The sequence below is a fragment of the Canis lupus genome, chromosome 13 (assembly GCF_003254725.2).
Source record: "Canis lupus dingo isolate Sandy chromosome 13, ASM325472v2, whole genome shotgun sequence".
Taxonomy (NCBI): domain Eukaryota; kingdom Metazoa; phylum Chordata; class Mammalia; order Carnivora; family Canidae; genus Canis; species Canis lupus.
In genome coordinates this window covers 9,631,199-9,650,878 of record NC_064255.1, presented here as the reverse complement: position 1 = coordinate 9,650,878, position 19,680 = coordinate 9,631,199, and the positions used below count along the sequence as shown (strand labels likewise).

The window sequence follows — 19,680 nt, the reverse complement described above, 5'->3', positions numbered from 1 at the left end:
AGCGGGGGTTAAAAGGCAAAAAGCCACTCGCTTTCATGAATGCAAAATGCATTCATCCAGGCCTTGAAGTCAACATGAGAGGGCCAAAATGAGAGAAGCTTTTCTGGTATCTATACCTGGAAGAAATCTTACTTTTGTTTTTATTTTTATTGTTCGGTAGATAGATGTCAGATTATAAATTGTTACAATTCTATGTAATATACACTCATGTTCCAATCCTAAAGAAGAAAGAAGACTCTTAAAGTCACAAGTGTTTGTCCACATAGATTCCTTAGGCTTTTAAAAAATATTTTCCTGTAAATCATTGTAGATTTTTATAAGGACCCAGAGGCTTTGAACAAAACTTACTGGTGCATTTTTAAAAGTCCAGATACAGGTTTTGGTGTTTGCACTGCATTCCTTTCAATGATCTCATTTTGTTTACACCCAGCAGCTTTCCTGTAAGAGCTCTTTGAGGTGGCTCTGCATTGTCCAGCTTAGAGGCCAGAGTGATCAGTCGATTGCTAGGAAGCTGGACTTTTGCCAAAAATGTCTAGGTCGGGAATTGCTATAATTTCCCACCAGGTAGAATTTCCTGAAGGTGAATTTGATATCAGGACATGGAAGGAGTAGAGAGAAAAAGATGTGGAAGAGGAGGCACCATACCTAAGAAAACAAAAACAGTAAAACCAAAACAAAATGAAAACAAAGATTAATCCCGAAGAATAAGAAGTACAAGGAAAATCTGCAGTAGATTAGTACTTGCCAATTCCTTTAGGTTGAGCTCTCAAATCTAATAACATTTTCTGAAAGGTTGAAAAGAGCATCTAGAATAATATTGCCTTGGGCATTAGGTGAAGAGAGATCTAGGAAAGTAAAATATTTAGGAGTGGTCTAATGTGATGAAACAAACTGACTTGGAAAATATTTCAGGCAGCAGTGTTTGGACTAAATGGAAGACAGAATGGCCTTAGATGGCAAAGTTGATCTTGGGAAGCTTCCTGCTGGTCCTCCCTTTAGCCAGTCACTGTTCTAGTTTTCCTGCCATGGCTCAGAATCTACCCCCCTGGGGCTCTTGTTTTCTCACAGGCTCCATAGCAATGCTGCTTCCTGCTCTCATTGCTTGTATAGTATGACCAATATCTATTGTGTGGTTAGTTCCCATACTAAACTATGAACTCCTTTTATCCAGGCAACTTCCATTCCATTCCTGGAGAATTTATAAACCCTCACAGTCACCCTGGAAGGTTGCTAAAACTCTTTGATTTATTGTTTGCATGTTTACTTCTCTTCTCACCAAACTGCAGGCCCCAGTAATGCCAATATCATATCTCTCTGGTTAAGTCGCGTATCCCTAGGGCCTACAGTAGTGTCTGACAAGCAGTACGTTCCCAGTAAACATTGATTAAATGAAGAATGGTCATAGAATCATTAACTCCATTTCTTACAAGATCATATGGCACCTAAGTAACAAAGAAAGATTTGAACCCAGTTCTGACTTCAGAAATCAGCTGTGTTTGACTTTTGTATGGATTCATGACTAAAACCTACTCAATATCCTAGGCCATCAACCAATAAATCAAGTAATCAATATCAATCAATCTCACATAATACATAGGCAGAGATGGAGTTGTAACTGGCACAGCACACATTGGTATAACTTTCATATCTTTATCCTAACAACTCTCAAGACCTGAAATGCCCAGAGCATTTAGGCCCTCCTCTTAATAGCCAGTTTTTTTAATACTTGATATGTATTAGAATTATTTTAACAATGAGGTATATTCCTATATAATACTACAAAATCTGAGGACAAATTACTATTATTATGAATGATGCAACTGAACACAAAGAGTTTAAGTAACTGTACTACATCACTTGCTGAGAAGGGTATAGGTAAGATCTGAACTTGTGATGTCTTCTGATCATGCTTTTGACATGATATATTGCCTTTCTATGAACCTGACATATTGATGAGGTCAAGGGGAATAGTTAGCAAAATAGCCAGCTGTGTCTTTGCAAGGGCTAATTTTTCTTTCCAGTGCCTAAAACAATTCTGGAAACAGAAAGTGCTCATTAAATATTTATAGAATTAATGGGTGAGTGAACCTGATTAGCTATTGCCTTGTAAGATCAGTAAGATAAGAGGATAGGATTCACTGGAAAAGTGGGAATTCTTGAGCTTCAAATAATACTCCAGGATAGTAAGAACTAAAGAGAGGTATGTTAGAAGAGGGGGGTGGCTCAGCAGTCATGGAGAGGATGAAAGAAGCTCTTAAAAAAATAAATGGGTTGAATAAATGAGGTCAGAAGAACTACTACAATATCCAGCTTTACTAATGGTGTCCTGTCAATGAACTTTAATAAGTCCTTCTGAGATCAGCCTGGTAGCAAAAACATCACCAGTGAATCAAGCTAGCTTTAGATCTCCAGCTCTTGACAGATGTAACAAGTGAAGCATTTGGACCATGGATCTCTTCATTCACCCCTTCATGGCAGCTTCCTATCCTTTCAAAAAGTATGGTGAAGATATAATTTACTGTTCACACCTGGACACGTGGTCACATATTAATTAAGCATGAGTGTCTATGAGTCACCATGTTAGGTTTCTAATAATAGGCCACATATGAGAAGATGCATACCTTCAATGTGGCTGTTAATTTGGAAAAAGAAAGGATTGTTGAAGGAAATATTGGGACCAATCTCAATAGAACTTGATGACTGACAAAATATAAGGTGAGAATCAATGAGTTAGGATTGACTCAAAATAATGATGGCTAAGCACTGTAAAAAGTCAAGAAAGGGGTCTGGTTGAGGGAAACTCAGTGGTGAGAAAAGATGATGGTTTCAGTTTTCAAACTATTGGATATTTGCAGATGGAGTGACATCCAGATCAAAATATCTAAATACTACTTAAAATATTATGGAGTGTTCTCCATGGAGGTGATGGATGAAAACTTGAGAAAATTCATTTCCTATTTGTGAATTCCAGTGTTCCTTGCATTAGGCCAGAAACAGGGGATACAGAGAATGATTACATTTTTTCTCTCTAGAGGAAAGCCCTTATCAACCCAACTGGTGGCAGAAAATGACTGAGAAAAAAATTATGGCACAGTGAAGAAATTAGTATTCAATGCTTAATTAAAAAAGAAGAAAAGAGGAAGTTTTAGAGAAGTAATGAATGAAATGGTTATCAAGGATGGAAATAAATAAGTATGTTAAGACAAATGTGCCAGAGTGGAGGTAAATTCAGGGAAAAGATGATGGCAAAAAGAAAGTGGCAACTTCACCTAGGGAACAGGAAAGATTCTGGTAATACTACACTGAGAATAAGACAATTAAAATTGTATCCACAGATCTTCTCTATTTTGTTCATTGCAGTATTCCTAGTAGTGAATATTGTACAAATATATGAGTTGAATCTTTATGTATTGACCTGGAAATATAACCACAGTTTTATTTTTTTTAATTTTTATTTATTTATGATAGTCACAGAGAGAGAGAGAGAGAGAGAGAGAGAGAGAGAAGCAGAGACACAGGCAGAGGGAGAAGCAGGCTCCATGCACCGGGAGCCCGATGTGGGATTGGATCCCAGATCTCCAGGATCGCACCCTGGGCCAAAGGCAGGCGCCAAACCGCTGCCCCACCCAGGGATCCCTATAACCACAGTTTTATTTTATTTTATTTTTTTAACCACAGTTTTAAATGAGAAAAGCAAAAGATAGAGTATGTCACAACCATTACCAAATTCTTTAAAAAATGGATTGGGGGTTTGTCAGGCATTTTCCACATTCCAATGTTTTCTTCATCTGTGAAGATGGAGGCTTGCTAAATTGTCACTAAAAGAACATGAAACAGGATAGGCCATTCTACTTCCACATGGTAACTTACTTATCACATACTAGGGGAATGTAACAGAATATAGGACCTTCCCTTGTCTTTATATCTATCTTGCATTAAGTCACAAGAGATTCTTACATGCATGCTACTTAATATTAACCTCTATTACAGATTAGAAGGAAACTTATTGCTCTGTCTCCCATGAGAAAATTTGTGTTTGGTTAACAACACCATCAATTATCTGGGAATAAAGAGAGAGACAATCGTCTCAACAGAAAGAGGAAAGGTTGGATCCTTAAGTTTAATTATAGCAAATCTCTTCCTGTCTCCTAGACTTTGGAGGTTGGGAATAATGGATGATCCTCAAATAATTGATCATGGTTTTCAGATTCTGATCCTAAAATTTTAGTGAAAGACAACAAAAGTCCAAGAGTAGCCAAAGATCTCTTGAGGTAAAAGGCTATCATAAAGAGGACTTTTCTCTGTAAGATATTGAGTTTGTATAAAGATGTAATAGCTAGTAGAGTGCAATACTGGTACAGAAATAAGCAAGTTGACCAAAGTAGTAGAACAGGGAAATTAGAAACAGACCAACAACCACATCTGTGGAAATGATACATGCAGAGGTAGCATTGCAGACTGAGAAAAGGAGAGCCTACTTAATAAAGAATATCGGAAAATCTTATATTCCACGGAAAGCATTTCTTTAAAAATATTTTAAATCTTACATACAATGTATGATTTAATTATTCCTTTAAAAGATAGGGCAGATAGGGATCCCTGGGTGGCTCAGCTGTTTAGCACCTGCCTTCGGCCCAGGATGTGATCCTGGAGACCCAGGATCGAGTCCCACATCAGGCTCCTTGCATGGAGCCTGCTTCTCCCTCTGCCTCTCTCTCTCTCTCTCTCTCTCTCTCTCTCTCTCTGTGTGTGTTTCTCATAAATAAATAAATAAAATATTAAAAAAGATAGGGCAGATAAAACTAAAATTTCTTTTACCTACCAACCCCAGGGCCAGCATTTATGTTCCCTTTCCTTAGGCAATAATAATAGCTAACGTTTGTTTAGTTTGACAGGGAAATTTGGCTGGGGCACCATGAAACAAAAGGTACCACATGTCAAAGGAGGTGCTAGACTATATGCAAAATTTATAAACAAATATCAAGAACAAGTTACCTGACATCCTTCCACTCACTTCAGTGGAACAAAAGTATTAAGAGTTAGAAATCAGAATGGGGAGGTTTATTTGGAGAATGCTGCATATTGAGTCCTAAGGAAGAGGGCTGAAGGACACTGTCCACTGAAGCCTAATAAAAGGGATTTGAGAAGCTCAATATGTGTCACATGTACCACAAAGACCAGAGTGGATGGAGACCTGTGTCACACCTGGGAAATCCAATGGCAGTGGCCAACTAGCTGCTTTGACAATGTATGGAAAAGAGGTGGCTGCTGTGGGACTACACAGGGCTTCCAGAATTTTCCAGGGTAAGAAATATGTGTTTCTCAAGAATCCAAATTGTACTACATGTAAGACAGAGCTCTTTTGAAGTCACTGTCTTAGTTCGTATCAGGAGAAACAGACCTTGTAGACAGAAGCAAGTAGTTTTTTTGGGCTGAAGAAAGAGTAAGCTATCAGCAAGAATAGGGATGCTTTTGTTCTCATCAAGGACATTCTTTTAGGAATTTTCCAGCAAGGATGTTTTCCAGAGAACACACCTAAGTACCAACAAGAAAAAGATTCAGCTTTGAACATCTATCAAGTCCAGTCTGCTGGACTTGATACTGGGCTGCCATGACAGTACTGTCCAAGTAGGAACTTCTCTGCACCTTATACATCTTCTCTCTTCCTTACTGCTTTTAGCAAGAAAGGATTCAAGTAGAAGGTTAGGTGAAGAAAGTAATTAAAAAATTGACCAAGTTACTTCCTCAACCACAGGCTTCCTTCCTGTCATAGAAATGAACTGAGAGAAGGGAGAGGGGAAGTATTTTGGCTTTAGAGCAAGACTGAAGATTTGACTATGACATGGAGTAACCATGTTGCATATTAACCTAAGATTGTATTTTATGATTAAAGAACTGTTTGTGTTACCTAAAAGTTAGCAGAAAGATCATGATTTACATCCAGGGACAAAGAAAATCTAGACCCACTGAGTAAATATAAGAGTATAGCAGGAGAAACAATGAGTATAGCTGTATGACTACATCCCACAGGTGATGCTATTAAATGTAATGATTCGAACTCATTTAATCCTAAAAACAATCTTACAGGAGAGATCACATTATTATCCTCACTCAACAGCAGAGGAGTCAGACTCATAGAAAGGTTAAATAATTTATCCAAGTCAACCCACACAGTAAACCATGGAGCAGAATTCCTTTTGTTGCTCTTACAACAGGACATGGAAGTAGCTTCAGGATAGACAGAGTAGAAAGTTTAGAGAGTATGTGATAAAGGTTTATTTCTTCTTTCAGGGGAAGGTGGTGACTTAGGAGTAGAAAGATGGGAGTCACCTCAGTGTGGAAGAGCAGAATACTCCCACTTCTTGTTTCCTATAAGGTCAAGTAAGGCACAAAGGGAATTACTGTTTCCTTGGAGTCAGAATTAGCCAAAAACACAAGAGGAGGTATATATTCAAGGTTCTGTTTCTGGGCTTTCTTATTCGTTCTATCAAATTATTTGCCTATTCCCACATTATGCTGTGCCTTTAATTACCACAGTGTTAGAATATGTTTCCTGATCGGGTGGGTCTATTTCAGTCTCTTTGATCTTTTTCTAACTTGGTATAGTTGTTGTTATACATTTACAATTCCATATTAATTTTAGAATTAAGTTGCAATGATCCATTAAAAATCCTGGTGGATTCTACCTATCTGGGAACAGATATCATTTAGTATTTCTTGATTGACCTTCTGTATAGTCTTATAGTTTTTCCCATAAAGATCTTGAAAATTTCTTGATTAATTGATTACTAGGTTTTAACAGTTTTAGTAGATATCTTCTACTACTTCTTCTAGTACATCATGTTGTGTATTGGACACACAATAACTGATGTGTGATAGAATAACTATTGATAACTATTGATAACTATTGATTTTAATTTTGATATTATATCTCATATCTTATATAGTACTTTATATCTTGTTTAGTTATCTAAGTGACTACCTCATTAGTAGTAATGGTCTATCATGATTCTCTGTTTATCTGTAGAGATAGATATTCATTGGTGTAAAGAAGAGAAATGTGAAAATAGCTTTTTATCATGGCAAACATGTAGAAAGTCCTCTTTTTTCAGTTTGGCAAATTCTAAAGAGTGAATCTGTATTTTGGTATTATTAATACTTTTCCTATTTTATTTTCTTTATTCAGACATATGTAGGAAATGTGAAATAGATATTTTCCATGTTTCTGGCATTACCCACTTACTGCACTGGACAAATTGTATACATGAGCTCAAAATCCTCATGCTAATCCCATAAATTAAGTATCACTCACCATATTTTACAACCGTAGGAAGTGAATTTTAAACAATTTAATTAATATGACCTAGTGATTTAGCATAGATGAGCTGATGGGCCTTACTTTTACTGAAATAAAGAAAAAAATGAAGAAAAAAGATTTATATTAAAAGTAAAATGTAGCATATGAATTGGACTTTTCAAAAGAATCTCTCATGAGCTTTAATTTTTTAGTTTTTCTCATATATTTAAAGTATGATTTGTTTAACCAAAAAGAATGTAGTTAAACACAGAGACCATGCTTACTGAATAAAATAAATTGTATTCTTGTTCAAGGGAAAAATAAATAATAATGTAATGGGCCTGGACCAACATTCCCTGGAAGGCTGCCTTTTAGACCAATAAAGGAATCAGTTTGGTTCAAACACTTATTCTGCTAGCACATTAAACACATGCATACCTGAGTTCTAGAGAAGAGCTGAATACAAGCACACCAAGATAGGCTGTGGAATGCCTGCTCAATAGTCACCCCCTCCTTCCTTACTGGTGCAAGTGTCCTGCTAATCAACTACATTTCCCAGCCTGCCTATATACGTGAGAATTAAATGAAAGTACTTGGGTGGGGCTTGTGGGCAGCTCACATTGCCTTCTCTCTTTCTCCTGCTTCTAGTCTGGAACTCAAGTGGAAATCTAGGTCAGTCTCAGGAAACTTGACAATAGAAACAAATGCTATGATTGCCAGAGCAGAAAAAGAGATGAAATATGGGGCCCTGGTGATAGTGGAGCTGCTATGTCAGGCCTACACCACCTACTTCTGGACTTCACGAGAGAAAAATGAGCTTCTATAATGTGCATGCCACTGTCATTCTGAGTTTCTGATATAGCAGCTGAATATCCTGCCACAAATACTTTATTAATAAAAGATACTTTGAGGTAAATGTCACATATATGTGTATACATACAATGTGTCTCACATACACATATATGTACACACAGGTATATATTTTGCACATATGCATTACATACATGTATGTGTGCATGTAGCATGTGTATTTCAGTACATATATCTTGTGTGCACACACACACACAATTTTACACTGCTCTTGAAGCTGTTACCTTGGACAAACAACAAAGTTACTCCATTATAATTGCTATGGGATATTTGCTGTGCTGATTTGACAAGAGCTAGCCCAAGTTGTTGGGCATGCCATCAGCAATGTTCATAGAAAAAGAAGGAGGGGGAGGTGGAGAAGAAAGAAAGAAAGAAATTTATTTACCATGTGTGCAGCCTTGAGGGGCTGTGGGTGGGGTGGGGAATCACTAACACTTGTTCAGTTGAAAACTGAAGATTGCTGATTCTTTTTTCGAATAAGTGAGCTAGAGATTTCATATTAAAACTTTGATAGAAGTGTAAACTAGGGGGGAAATATCAGCATTTAAATAAGGACTAATACTGAGCCAAATCTTTGTCTGGTAACACTTTATTTGTAAGGGTGATATTAAAACTACCTTCCATCCTTCTTCCATCTGTCAAGCTACATTTTACTTGGATTATATAAGTACAATTATATCTTTAATAAAAGGCTCCTTCAAAGAAAATTGCATCTAATTAGAAAAGAAGTAAAAGAAGCATGTTACACGTGGTGATCTGCAGCCACTTCACTTGTGAGAGTGTGAAAATCGTTCTCCAGATGGCAGCTTCCTGCTTTGCTGAGCTCATGATCCCCAGTAGGAAGCCTTTTCTTTTTTCTTTCTGAAGCCCATTTACTTCCTTGTACATGTGTATAATTAATTTTTAATTATCTGACTTGGCAAAAACAAACACCAATAAATTATACATAAAAATGAAAAATGTATCCATGATCTCTTTTGAGAAGCATTTTGAAAGCAAAATATTGTGTTGATGACCTTCATCTGTTTGTAAGATGATAAGTGATGATTAGCTACATTAAAAACATAGTTCCATATAATACAATTTGCAAATTTAGCAGAGCTTAAAGGTTGATGGAAGTGATATATCAGGTCTGCCAAGTCTTAATAAGCAATTTTCTTAATAGGCAATAGATACCTTCCATGCATGTATGAGAAATAAATAAGAACATACTGGTAGTTTTAAAAGTATTGCTTTATTATTAACTTGAAAAAACCCACAGTTATGCTGTGTGCTAGGATAACAAAATATATTTTTAAAGATTTTATTTATTTATTCAGGAGAAAGAGAGAGAAGCAGAGACGTAGGCAGAGGGAGAAGCAGGCTCCGTGCAGGGAGCCCGATATGGGACTTGATCTCGGAACTCCAGGATCATGCCCTGAGCCAAAGGCAGACGCTCAACCCCTGAGCCACCCCACCCAGGGTCCCTAGGATAACAATATTGAGCAAAACATGTTCCTGCCCTCAAATGGTCAAGACTGACAATCATATGATCACATATTTATTGTCCTAGTATCCTTTGAAACAAAGTGCAGGCAGTTATGAAAGCATGTCTTGGAAAGAACTGATATATTGCAAGGGGTCAGAGAAGACTTCATTTTAGAAATAATAATGAAATGAGATCCCAAGAAGGACTAGAAGTTAACTGGCAAAAGTGAGGAAGAACTAAAAGGAGGTCAATGTGTCTGAATGTCAGAAGGCAAAGAAGAGAAAGATCCAGGATAAGTCTGGAGAGATCACTAAGACCTTTCAGATCTTATTTAGGATTCTGGTCTTTATTCTAGGAACATAGAAAAGTCTTTAATATTTTAATTACTGACATAGTAAGATTTACATTTCAAATGATTACAATAGCTATAGTGTAGAACCTGCAGTATAAATAATAAATAAATGGAAGAGGTTAAATAAACATAGACCTAGTAAAAACACTGAAGAGGACATTGATGTAATTCCTTCAAATTAAAGGGAATTAATCCCCAATATTAAATTTTATTCAGACAAACCTCCTGTCATCCTAGATATAAAACAAAGCTGTATATATGTATACACATTATGGTATGGACAGTGAGAATATAATGAAAGGAATATAGGAAAACAGTAGAGTATCTATTAAGGATGATGATTAGACCTTACAACAGATTTCTCATCAGCAACATAGAGGTGTAAAGATCTTGTAATATTTTTAGATTGCTGAACCAAAATAGTGAATGTAGAGTTCTATAATATGCTGAACTATTACACAAGAATGTGTGTAAACTAAAGATATTTCCAAACATACAATGATTGAGAGATTTTCCTAGTCACCTGCACTTACTAAAAGAAAATGTATTGCAGGGAGAAAGAGTGAGCCAAGAATAGAACTGGATGCTAAAAGCAACAACAAATAAAGAAATTGAGTCAGGTAGGAGTATATCTAAATTACATAAAGAATAAATAATATTTTCATTCTAAAAACAAGATAATACACATTACTAAGAAGGGGGTAATCATATTTATAGCATTTGAAATCCTTTTTATTAAGGAGGATGATATAACTGTAGACAAAGTTAAGATATGGTTGAATGAAATTTATGTGTTATGAATTTAAGGATCACCAGTAAAATAGCATAAATAACATGGATAATTTCCCAAAATGGTTTTAAAGCAAAAGGATGAAAAACAAGCCTTAAGAAATCCAACAAAAAGTAGAAAAGAAGACCAGAAAGACCCCAACCTTAGTATACAGGAAGCCCAGAATAAGAAATAAATTTAAATATATAAATAATCTCAAAATATATAAATGGAAGATGATACACACATCATTAAACATCTATTGTCACTATTTCTCCTTCCACCTAAACTCACATGATAAATTTAGCACGGGGATAGGTGGTTTTAGTGGGAACCCAGGCTCAACTTTGTGGAGTTTGCATTTCCTTTTTTAGAGAATGAATTTAGGAAGCCTTAGATATATGCCTCTGATTAATAGGCTTCCGTATTACATTGACAAAGAAGGAAATGCCTCTTTTTTTTTTTTTTTTTTTTTTTTTGGCTTATAGTTCAGATTTAAATGAGATTGTATCAATTTCCTATCGAGTAAATCATACTCTAAAACATACAGGCATAATTTCACAAATGCTTATCGTTAGTGAAAGCTCTTTGCAGAACAGATATAACTGACCTGATCTTACAGATATGTCTTTCTAAATATACCAGAGTGGAGGTAGCAGGCAAGACTTTTCATATGCCCTGAGGATCTACATCTGTTACAAGTGGCTCCTGTAGCAGATGGGAGAGTGTGCAGAGATCCTTACTGGCTTGGTAGTACCTTTGTTTACAAACTGTACTTCCTATTCATCTGCAACTTACTAATCAGTAAGTTCATGAAGCCCCAAGTACCTGCTCATTTACATTGCCCCATTTTTTGAAGTAAGAGATCCCAATTCTCTTCTGGCTCACTTGATATGACTGTGCCTGTAGGTTAAAGGAAACCAATATTACTATCCTGGCTCTTATTGATTTGGCTGGATTTTGGTACCTTATCTGAAGTATCTTCATGTCTGAACACAAGAGAGATCCATTACCTCAGAACCTCAAGTTAGGTTGTAAAAACTGGTACAATCATATCCTCTCTTCTTTAAACTTAACAAAAAAAAAGGAGGAGGAGGAAAAAGAGTAGTTGTTTTTCTGAACAGTGTTTAGTTATTATTCTGGTAGTCACGTGTCTGCTATACATCTAAGTCCTGCTTGCCCTGGGTGCAAGGTAACATTGCTGTTCTCGCTACCGTCTGTGGAGAATTCCTACCATAAAACCACCAGCAGTGAAGGTAATCTGTACATTAATTTCTCTTTGTGACCCTAAGGATCATGAAAATTAAAGTAAAAAATGAAATCGAGGCTGGAGCTATCAGTCAGGGAACAAGGAAGGGGACTTTAATGTAAATCCAGGTTTAAGCAGATTTTAAAATGCCAGGTGTTGGAGCCGGTGTTGCTATATCCCCAATGTCAGATCAAGTCCTGTAGCAAGATGGTTTTAAGGTAGAACAAAAGACCTAACCTCTCCCACCTGCCTCTAACCAAGACAGGGCTGAGGAAGCCACATAATGGGATTATTTCAGGGACAAGTGAACTCTGGGAACAAAGAGCTAATGTAGAATATGTCCAGTATATTATTCTAGATGTAGTTTTCTCTAATGTTCTATACAGGGAATTTCAATATTTTATACAATACTTTGACTTTTTTCATAGCACTGAGATACAGAGTTACTACATGAATCTTTTCCCAAGTAGTTGGAAATGAGTCACAAAATAAATGACTTGTGTTTGACTTTCAAGTATTTCTAGCACCAAGCATTAGCAGTAAGTGAAAGTCTCCTAATATCTTCAATGAGTAGGAATGTGTCAGATGCCTATGGCTTTTAGATTAACTAGGAACAATTTAAATTTATTATGTTTCATCACATATAAAGTAAGTTTACTCAGAAACTATCAAGCATATGTCAAGGTGTTATCTGAAAGTCAGAAAATCTACTCTGCTTCAGAAATAAATACAGGTGGGGGGTGCCTGGTTGGCTCAGTCAGGAAAGCATACGATTCTTGATCTCAGAGTTATAAATTGAAGCTCCACATTCAGTGTAGAACTTACTTGATGAAAGAAAGAAAAAGAGAGAAGAAAGAAAGAAAGAAGAAAGAAAGAAAGAAAGAAGAGAAAGAAAGAAATTCAGCTGAACCACTTCCCTCGTATACCTTTTTTTTTTTTTTAAGATTTATTTTATTTATTTTTGAAAGAGACAGAGAGAGTGCCCTCACCCCAGGGGGAGGGGAGGGGCAGAGGAAAAGGGAGAGATAGAAAGAGAGTCTTAAGCAGACTCTGCAATGAATGCAGAGCCCAAGGGCCCAATCTCATGACCCTGAGACAAAGGCCCCAGCCAAAACCAAGAGCCTGATGCTTAACACACTGTGCCCCCCCTCCTGTATCTCTTCAAAACAATTTTTTTTTCTTCAAAACAAATTTATTTTGTCGGACATCTTAGGCATTCTGCCCAGAATGAGAAAATACAGAATGTCTTAATCAAAAAAAATAAAAAAGAGAGAGAGAGAGAGAGAGAAAACTAATGAGATCAGCTAAGCTAACCTTTAGTTCTACATAAGAGGAAACCAAGACCTGCAAGATAAGTTTTTCTCTTGAGGTCACACAAAAAGCAAGTTGCCCAGTTACTGGTTTCATGGCAACCACTCCATGAACCTTTTGTTTATTTATTTTGTGTTTTTATTTTTTTAAGATTTTATTTATTCACTTAAGAGAGAGAGAGAGAACATGAGCAGGGGGATAGGGAGGGGCAGAGGAAGAAGCAGACTCCCCACAGAGCACAGAGCAGGACTCTGGTGGGGCCTAGAACCCAGGACTCTGAGATCATGACCTGAGCTGAACTCAGCCGCTTAACCAACTAAGCCTCCCAGGCACCCTACTCCAGTGGTCTTTTAGCAGTAAAATAATCTTCCTGGTGTTGAAGTTTCCTCTCTACCCATGCTGAGAGTATAAATTCTCCCAAAAAGGGAATTGTGATCTTTTCTTTGCTTCAAATATGTTCCAGGTTTCTTTTCCCAGTTACCCCTTCATCTTACATTCCCTTCTACAGATTTCTAGGAATTTGTCTGGTTCTTTGACAACTAGGTGCAGTTTATCTGCCCAGTCCCTGTGGGAAGATGACTCAGTTGGATGGCCTGCCCTGGCTTTGCTTGAGGCTTTGTGCCCCTCACTCCTTGGACTTTCCCATATTAGCCTCATCGTCTATGTCAGCACTGACGTAGGTGACACAGCACCCTGCACCAGATGCTGCCCATTCTCAAGACCTTGAATTTTGAGCCTGTTCCCAGACTCAGCACAGTCCAACATCCTGGAATAGTCTTGGAAGTTTTAGGCATCTCCACATTAGTAATTGCTGCACCATCCAAAGCATGTATCCTTTCCTTAGTAGAAGAATTCTTTTCTTAGTAGAAGTATTCTTTCCTTAGTAGTAGAAGTACAAGTTCTCTAGAGAATTTACAATAGGAAGAATTTAAAAAAGAAGCAGAAGCCATCCATATTTTCATCACTCAATTATAAACATTTTGGGTTCATTCATGTTTCCAGTTTTTAATTATGAGTTATGCTGCTATGATCATTGGACTATAAGTATTTGTGTCAAAATACAGTATGTTTTTTATTTCTCCTGGGTAAATACATAGGAACGTAATTTCTCATTATGTGGCAAGGCTATATTTAACTGCATAAAAATATACAAAACTGTTTTCAACAGTATTCTTACTGTCAAAATTTGAGAGTTCCAGTTGCTCTACATTCTCACCAACAGTTGGTCTTTGCCCAGAAAGACTAACTTGGCTGTACCTTGCTGTTATCTGGTGTCCTCACTTTTAAATCAAAATTAAGTATCAATATTTCAAACAGACTTGTAGTAACAATACTACTCAAGAAATACCAGTACCAAAGCTTTAGACTGGAATCACTTTATTCTCTTACATTCTATTAAAGACTATTCCCCAAAATATGCCACCACAGTATCAGTACAGAACTGAGTTATCAAAGGAACTTGCAGAAGTTCTGATTGACTGCAGGCGTAATTCCCACTAAATGAGTGATTAGAATTAGGGAGCTCTTTGAACTGTCCTGTAGGTGGTAGGGGTCTAGGTTCAAATATAATATAATTTTTCTCCATGGCACTCCATCCTACAATTTCTTAATTATTAAATAGGACCAACTAGTGATAATCTGCATTCTCTTGTCTTAAAACATGATAGCATCTTACTTTCTCCCTTTATCAGGTTAATGTGTAGGATTTGTGTAATCATATTTGTCTGATCTACTTCTGCTAGATGTAGAAGAGTATATAAGCTGGGGTGTCAAGCAGAGCACAATCAATCTGAAAATATGTTCAAGCTTATGGACAGATGCTATACATCATAAGATACCAACAGCTCTCCAAAAGCTGAGATCTGCAAAGTCAAATTATTTAAATCGGGATAAAGGTGGCAGTCTCTTTAAGCTCATCTTCTTGGTCCATAGGTTGCTATGATGATGAGAGAGGATGCTTATATATGAGTATTATTCAATATTTCTTTTTTTAAGAATATTATTCAATATTTCAATGAGAAAAATGCATGCATGTGTGTGTGCACATGTGCATGTTTAAATAAGCTATGGTCAAAATATATATTCTTTGGGGCTAGGCTTGGGAGAGCCATGGCTTTGTTCTTACTATCTAGGCAGGCATAAGCTCAATAAAGCATTCCAAAGTTCTTAAGCCAAACTGGGCTCTCTGCCCTTATATGACCCTTGGGACTCCAAAGGGGTATGACTGTAAAATAGAGAAGAGTCTTGACACCAGTAAATTTTTTTCTTCCAAGTTGCTGTATTCTTGCCAAGTTTGTCTTAAGGGGTTTTAAAATCTTTTATAGTTTTTCATTCACTTCGATTCTTTAAAAACTGGAGACATATAAGTATTTTATTTATCAAGGTTAATCTAAGTGTAAATGAATCTTTGGAATCATTAGAACCTGGAAGCAGTGTGGGAGTGAGATGGAGTCCAGTAACATGCCTTGCAACCCAGACATCGTTGCCCCTACTAACAGTTGGAGTGAAGCTGTGACACCAGCTGCCTAGTTTTGGAAGCAAGAAAGAAGAATTTTGAATTCACTGTGGTGAAACTTAAAGCTTTCATGCGAAAATCCTCCTCTCCTCCCGCTCCTTTCCCTTTTTAGGAAGCTTGTGGCTGACCACCTGGTGTTCTGAATCATTAATTCATGGAAGACATTCTGTCAGGAATAACATGTAACAGGCAGCCTGGCAACTGCTATCGAAACTCTTCCAGCTCCCCATTCACTTTAATTCACTTCAGTAATTATTTATTGTACACCTACTATCATGCCCAGCCTGGTGCTAGGCAATGAGTCTTTCAAGGGAAAAGAGCATAAAATTCTTTTCCTGGAGATTTAAAAAATTTATTTAACATTATACTTATTTTAGGAAGAATAGATGAAATATTTCATGAAACAGAAAAATGTCTTAAATTTACCTAAGTGTCAAAGCAATATAGAAGTAATAAGATCAAAAAAGATATGTTAGCATCACTGCTTAAATTCTTATTAAGTGAGCGGTACTACACATGTGTAGGCACTGGGTGCCTCTCATGATCATCTCGCTCAAATCTTAAAACTACCTTAGGAGAAAGATACAAAAAGCCACACATTAAATGTGAGGAAATAGAGGTCTGGGGTAAGACTGGTTAACTAATCTTTCTGAATAGTTGATTTTTTAGTCAAGGAATTGTGAGTCTAATTATCTATTAGAATCAGGTATAAACTTCCACGTGACTGCAATAATAGGTAAGGGACTCGAGTGGGCTAGAGAAACCACAAAAGCCCCCAGGTGGAACAGATTGTCAAGAGGCTGGAGTCTGAAGCATGTGTAAGTGCGACAAGAAAGGGGTGCCTGGACGGATCAGTTGGTTCATCCAACTCTTGACTTCACCTCAGGTCATGATCTCAGGGTTGTAAGACGGAATCCAGCATTGGGCTCCATGCCTGGCGTGGAGCCAGTCTAAGATTCTCCCTCTTCTTCTCCTTCTGCTTTCCCCTCTAAAAAAAAAAAAAAAGTGACAAAAAAGATCAAGAATACCAAAAGGCAGATGAGATGGGTACAGAAAACCAAAAGACAAAAAGGTCGCAGACACACACAGTCTGATATCCAGACAAAATGATCAAAAAGATCCTGTAAGAACTGAGGAAACAGTATCACAATGAGCATAAAGCAAATCACCGCTTAGGAGACTTTATTAGTAAGGCAGTCCTGGAATATGGGTCTGGATTTTCATGGTTCCCAGGTGGTAGAAACAAACCTATTCTATAGGAAAGAATGAGATAAGTGGGAGCAGATGAGCCAAAGATGGAACTTTAATGAACTGACTTTTTTTCCACTTGAAATGTCTGGAATTATAAGAATCTCCTTTAGTCTATATTGTCTTCAGGAAGCTTTGAAATAAATAATTTTCATTATGTTTCTCAATTATAATGCTTAGTTAATTGGCTAGGCTTAACTGATATTCTTTTTAGGTTATTCTACGCAAATATTTTGTGCTTTCATTTTGTATAGACATCCTAGGCCTAAGATCTGGTTTTTAGAATATATTGGTTGCCAAACAAGCAAATCAGTAGCACAATTACTTAGCTCCACGGAGAATAGCATGACTAGGGATTTCCTCTTTGGTTAAATCTTCTAGGTGATCCATTTGAAATTTGATGGTCATTCTCCTAATATAATTTTCCTTGTGTTCTTGCATGCATTTAGAACATAAGCTCCAATCTGGAGAAGATCTCTCCATCAAAAAAAGATGTCTCTCCAATTAAGGTCATTATATTCTACTGAGAAATTGAACCAGAGGCACAGGGTTATAAGAGTTCCTGAGTGAGCATAAGTACCATGAAGTACTGTAGTGTCTGCTGGGTCACCGGAGAGCTGAATGTACTAGATTCTTGTGTAGGCAAACAAAATGGTTTCAAGTGCTTTGCTACCTGACTGCAGGATGTGGCTGTTTGATAAACATGTGACAATTAGCTGGCCATGAAAATAATATATTAAAATAATTTAATATATATTTGAAAGTGTTATGCCCCTAGATAATTGTACCTGGAAAGAAGTAAACATTTGTGCTTTTCTGTTCCAGATTCCATTTGATTTGGAAATAGTCGGAATGTGTTATTTAACTCCAGGAAGGAGATTATGTGAGGCAACAATATTGACAAAACGGGTAGGAATTTGAACTGCCTCTAATTCTGTATTTTACAGAAACTTTGCATAATTCTGTATTTTAATATGTCCTGCTAGTTAATATATCCTAGTTGCAGTAAAACTGGCCCTTTCTCCTGATTCAATATTCACTCTGATGACTGAGGAAATATCTAAATCAGTGATTCCTAAACTACAGAGTAAAGAATCACCTAGAGACTAGTTTAAATGCAAATTCTCTTAGTTATTCTGATGCAGGTAGGCTGCACAATACACACTGAAGGTTAAACAAATGCCAGTGTAGCTTTTATTAATATAAAAATATTTGTGTTTGCTAAAAGCAATGTCAAAATTTTTTATCCCCTTCATAGGATGTATTATGGCATGGTAGAAATAGCACTATGTTTAGACCCAACCTAGGTTCCATATACTTCATCATCTACCAGTTAAATTATTCAGGAGACATTTATTTCACCTTTAAAATGAAGTTGCCCTATCTCTAAAATGAAAAAATAAAGCAACAATCTATGTTGTGAGAGCAAATGGAATAAAAACTGTAAATCACCTAATGCCTGTCACACAAAAGATACTCAATATATGTTTGACTTCTCTTTTTTCTTGATTTAGTGTTTTGACTAAGTCATTTTGCTTCTTTTTTTAAAATCATAGTTCTCATAAGAATTTCTATATGAAAAATGCTAAAAGTGATCCCAAGGGACGGATATCTTTCCAAACATTCTGTACAGCTGTCATCATCCCCAGGAGAGCCAGGACATCTCAGCACAAAATATAACCAGGTTGTCTCTTACCAACTCAGGACCATCACCCTCCCTTGCAAGGATGGGAACTACATTTCCCCAGATCCCTCACCTGCATGATCCTGGCTTCAGAGACTATTTATGAGAGGAACTATGAGACCTGGAAGGCAAAAATGAGGAGGAAGCCATATTTTCAGAAAGCACGGCAGCAAGGCATGGTGGCTTTTTATGGATATCTCTGTGGTTGCTGTCTTCTGGGTCCTGGTGACCAGAATCAGTGGTTCTCAGATTCCAGTTCTCCACCCACTCTAGTACGTCAGGCTGAAGTCATCATGGATTGCTTCCCAATCCTTCAGCCTGCTAGCCCTTCACTTTTCCAGCTCCTTCCACATATGTGTAAACCTTAATTCCTCTATCAATTTCCTGATTCCAGTGACACTTATAGTGGTTCTATTTTTCTACTCAAACTCTGACTTGTATGTCAGAGCATCCTGGCACTTACTCTGATGTTATACTTCTTAACTAATATGTTTTCTAACAAACACTTATTTGATAGAGGTTACCTCCCAATCTACATCCCAATTCTCTTAAAGTACCTCCAAGGAAATATTTTTGCTTTAGAGCAGCTTGGCTGCATTTCATCTCTAATATGTAGGTCTCTGCTACCATGTTTCATAAAGTTGAGGGCTGGGTACACCAGGTTAATGACTTCTGGGCCACACCAAAGCACAGTCTAGGCTCGAACAAGTCTAGGGCATATTCTATCCTAAAATTTTAAGTGGAAGTGTTCCAAAAACAATTAACATTAGCATTTAAACTAGCTATTGCATGTTTGATTTTAATCATATTTTACAACATCATCCATCAGTTTATTTATTACCTTATTTGTCAAATGGCACAGGACTTTGTTTTCAAGACTGGCTTTAAAATAAAATCTAAAAATAAACCCGAACCTT

At 36.9% G+C, this 19,680-nt stretch overlaps 1 protein-coding gene across 2 annotated transcripts in view; it reads right to left on the bottom strand.

The window, feature by feature from the left end:
- Window positions 1-14,676: 14,676 nt before the first annotated feature.
- EMC2 (ER membrane protein complex subunit 2) overlaps window positions 14,677-19,680 on the bottom strand; it is a 402,209-nt gene continuing 397,205 nt past the window's right edge. The window contains exons 12-13 of one of the 2 annotated variants that reach the window (XR_004816012.2): window positions 16,713-16,819; window positions 14,677-15,841 (exon numbers count right to left, since the gene is read on the bottom strand). The gene's annotated coding sequence lies outside the window, so the exon portion shown is untranslated. Of the gene's footprint in view, window positions 16,820-19,680 lie in introns of both variants that reach the window. The other variant, XM_035716635.2, reaches the window with a different exon arrangement.